Source organism: Helianthus annuus, chromosome 10 (assembly GCF_002127325.2).
Source record: "Helianthus annuus cultivar XRQ/B chromosome 10, HanXRQr2.0-SUNRISE, whole genome shotgun sequence".
In the NCBI taxonomy this organism is placed as follows: domain Eukaryota; kingdom Viridiplantae; phylum Streptophyta; class Magnoliopsida; order Asterales; family Asteraceae; genus Helianthus; species Helianthus annuus.
The window spans coordinates 81821015-81826747 of NC_035442.2; positions in this window are offsets into that span (position 1 = coordinate 81821015).

The window sequence follows — 5733 nt, forward strand, 5'->3', positions numbered from 1 at the left end:
TTGGTAGAGGACCATAAGATCAACATCATCTGTATTCCACCCCATAATACTTCTTGTGCCTCGCTGACATAAATTCCCATTAGAAGACCAGCTCCACCTACGAAACACACTCTTGCAAACTTTATGAAGATTTTTGACATTAACATGCGTCTCTAAAATAGCACAAACACTCAATTGATTTTCAGCGATAAGTACACGGACTTCATTTTGTTTCAGGGGACGATTCAAACCCCTTATGTTCCATGCTGCGACACTACCCATTGAAACCCATGGAACCGGGAGTGCTTGCCCCCTCAGATTTGCTGCCATTAAGATTGCTACTCATGTATGCCGACATTTCAGTCGAAACAGTCTCTATAACCTCATCATGCACTGCAGTTCCGTTATTTATTCCACCATTCACCTCAGCCGAACTATTACCCGAAGTATTACCCGCTGCTGGGTTGTCATCAGCATCATCATTAGCTAATGCCTGAAAGGAATTAGCCACGTTAACAGTTGGGGGACCATTATTAGGGAAAACCTCCGGCTTTGTTCCAGATGTACCAGGAGTATCTTTATTAGCCTTTGGTTTGTAAACAAACTTAGTCTTTTGTTTCTTTTGTGGAAACCCATGTTTAGCCATTCTCTTACGATCAGTAACAAACCCTTCCTCATCTACCACCACCTGCTTCGCCTTATCCTTGATAATTTTGCTACAAGAAGAGTGGTCATGGCCAAATAAGCAACATGTGGGGCAACGTAATGGTTTCCACTCATATTCAACTTTTACTCGTTCCATAATATATCCCTCCTCATCCATTTTAGGAATAGCTAGCGTAATGTAATCTTTAAGTTCACTATCCGCATTCACCTCAATCATTGCACGAGCATAACTGCTCCTGCCCCAGTTATCCACACACATATCAGCCGTATAAGAGTCAAGCCTTTTCGGGATACCCAATTCGAAGCCAACAAGCTTAATCCATCATCCGTGTAAACCGATATTGGGACGTTATGCAGTTTAACCCACAAGGGAATTGCTTTCACACCATCCTTCTTCAAGCTAACCTTTGGTGACCATATATTCAGAAATAGAGGAACTTTTCTTATCAACCAAGGACCTCCTTCCAAAACCTTTGTCAACCCATCCCGAGAATCAAACTTGAAGAAAAAGAAACCAGCCGAGTTCAACATTAGCTTTTGAAATCCAAACTTTGCCCACACGTTCTTTGCATAGTATTCTACTACAGGGAATGGTAAACGACTTCCTAGAAAATAACCATAAAGTACATTCTCAAATTTATCTTGTACCTGTTTAACGACCTCTTTCGGAATAACTAGATCAGCATCTTCCCTGGTTTCTAACGGCTTCATAAGTCTGAAGTTGACTTCCCTCTTATTAGGGGCGGAGGACTGAAGTTTCTCCGCATAAGACATCGGTTCCGACGGCGGCCCTTGCTGATTAACCTGACTATCAGGAGTGCTTGTTAACGGCGGAACTTGTACCGTAATTTTCTGCAATTCATCAATAATATTAATAACCCTAGGATCTTCCTGCACTACACCTCGACGCGGCAGTAAAGGGTTCCCATCAATCTTCAGAGGCTTGTTAAACAGGCTAGGTTTATCACGCATATCATGCACACTCGTGGAACCCTTAGAAGTAATGAAAATATCCTCATGCATTCTTTCTGAAAAAGACTGAAACCCTAAATCCTCCAAACCCATATCACGATTTCTTTCCATGCAAGAATACTGAAAAAAACCCTAGACGGCATAAACATGCAACGTAAAGCAACAAACAGGAAAGACCAACCCAAACAAAAACTCACGGCAACAAGGCAGAAGAAACCCTAGATGAAAAAACGAAACGAAAAACCCTAACTCTGACTGCAAAAGATTAGAAACCAGGATTGAAGTCTAGAAACCTTACTCAGAAGGATCGACAACACCCCAATACCTAACCCAGATTGATCAAAATTAAGGTTGAAGAACAAGAACTAGGGTTTCAAAAGGAATCGCCAAAATCGCTTGGGAGCCAGAGAGAAGCCATCCACAAGTTTTTTTTCTCCACACGCCGGGGTTGGCCGCGATATTATGACTAATCTTCGCACACATGCCTAGGAAGGCTGCGAACTATACACTAAACTTCGCACATGTGCCGGGTGGCCGCGATACAAATATACCTAGTCTAGAATACTTGGAAACTTTCCCTAATCTTCGCATACATGCCTAGAGGGCCGCGATACGAACTAATACGATACATGACTTAATGAACGAACACAAGGCTTACTATACTATTACAATTACTGAACTATAAACTGTGAACTCGCTCAACTAGTTGTTGACTCTCTGCTGCATGCCTTGCAGGACCTTAGGTACATATGGAGCTTGCACAGGGAGGGGCAGGTCGTTGTAGAGCATGGGTTGGATGTTTTGTTACACTTTATAACACTTGAACTTATTACATACATTGGGTTTTCATATTATGCATCCGCTACTTAAACTATGTTTTGGTTTGAACATCAATTGTATTGAATTGGGTTTTTACGAACTATTCGATTATTATATACTATGCTCAATATGATTGATGGCTTGATCCTGGTCAGTCACGCTCCCAAGCGGTGATAATCCGCGTGTGGATTTTGGGGGTGTGACAGATTGGTATCAGAGCCATTGGTTATAGAGAACTTGGTTTTAATATGGGAAAAACGTTTTATTAAAACCAGACTAGAACCAGAACAGTGCTCTCAACGATCCACAACGACGCTTCGCTCCACGTGCAAGACTCAACATCCTAGGTAATAAGGTTTATGTTTATTGCCTACATGCTAGAATTGCATAGAACTTTGCTCGTAGTATGCTTAAATTACCTTGCTCACTATTTGTTATTGCTTGAGAACACTCGTGTGCTTACACTCAAGCCCAGTTGACGGCTCTTATCAATGAACAAGTCGCTGCGGCACTTGCAGCTGCAAACACAGGAGGTATACCCTGCAGTCGTAACTCATCCTAGGATCTTTAGATCCTACGTTCCTAAACCAACTCTTATGTTTAACCTCATTCTGTTCTTACACATTAGGTCAACACGTTCAGCAGCTTGTATGTACTTTCAAGAACTTCATGGACTGTCGTCCAAGCACATTTAGTGGCACCGAGGGGGCAGTGGGACTCCTCCATTGGTTTGAGAAGCTAGAGTCAGTATTTGAAATGTGTGAATGCCCTGAGGCTCGCAGGGTCAAGTACGCCACTGGTACTTTGGAAGGAATCGCGTTAACTTGGTGGAACGCGCAAGTACAGATCCTAGGGTTGGCAGCTGCTAACGCCACCCCTTGGAATGATTTTAAGGAATTGATCAAAAGGGAATACTGCACACGGGAAGACATTCACAAGTTGGAAGATGAGTTTTACCATCTGAAAATGACTGGGTCAGAAATTGAAGCTTATACTAAAGGTCAAACGAGCTGGCCGTGCTATGTCCAACTATGGTGGGCCCTCCAATCAAGCGCATTGAGTTGTATATCAAGGGGTTATCGCCAGAAATTCAGAGCTATGTGACATCGGCTAATCTTGACAATATCCAGGCTATTCAACGCCTTGCTCATCGTCTCACGGACCAGGCAGTGGAACAGAACAAGCTGCCAAAACGCATCAGTGCCACCACTACTGCTGTTACTATTTCTGCTACTCCCAGTGACAACAAGAGAAAATGAGATGGGGATTCCAGCAGGGGATCAGTTTCGGTTCAGTCTCAAGCACAGCAGCGTAAGACAAATGACTACCAGAATCCGGGTCAGCAATCATCAGGCAGTCAGGGGCAGGGTGGATATCGGGGAATTCACCCATTAGGGGAATTCACCCATTATGTAATAAGTGCAACAGACACCACAGCGGGCGGTGTCGCAAAGAACGTTGTCAGAGATGTCTCAAGTTAGGGCATGAAGCTAAAGACTGCAGGAGTTCGCGACCTGCAAATCAGAATCAGCAACTTCCACCACCAGCTCCACAGAACCAGCAACAGCAGCCACAGCGAGGAAACCGGGGGTGTTTCCAGTGTGGGGCTGAAGGTCATTTCAAGCGTGATTGCCCCCAGTTAAACCAGGACCAGAATCGCAACAACAACAACAACCAAGGCAATGGTAACAACAACGGTGGGAACAATAACGGCAATGAAGCTAGGGGTCGTGCTTTTGTGCTGGGTCGAGGTGACGCAAGGAACGATCCTAACGTGGTCATGGGTAAGTTTCTTCTCGACGACATTTTTTTTTGGGGGTAAAGGGATTACCCCGGTGAATTTTATAAATAACCAATAAAAGAACAGGGTGCGTCATGGACTCGACACACACTACTAGCCAAGGCATTCCCTGACTAGAGAAACAAACAAAACAAGACAAGAAACAAACAAACACAACCAAGACAACAACTCGACCAAACACTACCCCAAACTAAACATTAAGACAAAAAAAATCCAATGACTCCTTAGCCTGGATCCGACAACATATCCTTCTTCGAGATCTGCCATCGGTCAAGGATCTTCATGTGGTCCGGTTGTCTAGCAATCCTGAATCCCATTATCTTCAGTCGAACTGTGTTAATAATAACTTGCGAGAGAATAGCCGGGGATCGCTGAAGATTCGAAAATAGCCGATTATTTTTTTCTTGCCAAATGAAATAGGTAGTAGCCCCTAAGAGAATCTTGCAAACAATCCTGTCGAGCTGCCTCGAGCTAGCGCTGTTCTCCATCCAATCCATAACTGAACTCCAAGTGTTATTGACTTTCCCCATATCAACCCACTCTCTAACTGTCTCCCATACCTCAGAGGCATAAGAACACTGAAAGAAGAGATGATCCCTAGAATCGCGATCATAACAACACAACGGACAACACATGAGGATGAGATTAGTGGCACTACCCGCCTCCCAGATAGACATCCTATCCTGAGTCTTTAGCTTGTTGTTAATAACTAGCCAAACATGAAACGAGTGTCTAGGGATACACTGGCTAAACCAAACCGTATCAACCCAAGCAACTTTAACATTTCTCATTCGAAAAGAGTTCCAAGCTTCAGAAGAGTGAAAATGCCGTAAGTTACCTTCATAATCCTTCCAGTAAGATCGATCAGCCACATCCTCCACTAAGGTGGGAGCTGAAATATTTATTAGCACCGGAAATAAATCATACCAAGCCATTGGCCATTTCCAATTACCATTAGCATCGATTAACTCCGCAACCGTCGTGTGCAGGTTGAAACCTGCATTGGCAATACGCCTAAGAGAAATAAAGTAACGGACCGGGCTGCAAGAACACCAGTTATCACTCCATGCATTAGTTTGACGGCCGCTTTGAATAGACTTCCAAACATAAGGCCGAATCTGATTGCGAAGCGCGAGAATCTTTCTCCAACCCCAGCTCGGATTAGCTGAGCATTTAACCTCCCAAAAACTAGTACCTTTAAGCTTGTAGGAATGAATCCATAAAACCCACAGAAAGCGCCGATTATTAATGATACTCCATACATGGCTAGATCTTAAAACAATACCCGTCACCTATCCTTAGGTGATAACCATAACGAGAACACAATAACAAATCCGCTTTGAAGATTAATCATCTATCCTTGGATGATTGATTATGTGGTTTTGAACCCTTCCGGTTCGATTCATCTTTGGCTTTATGCCTTTTGAGTTTTCAAAATCTCGTCAAAGTTTTGGGTCTAAATAATGTGAACATGTGCAAACTGGAAGAGTGAATGC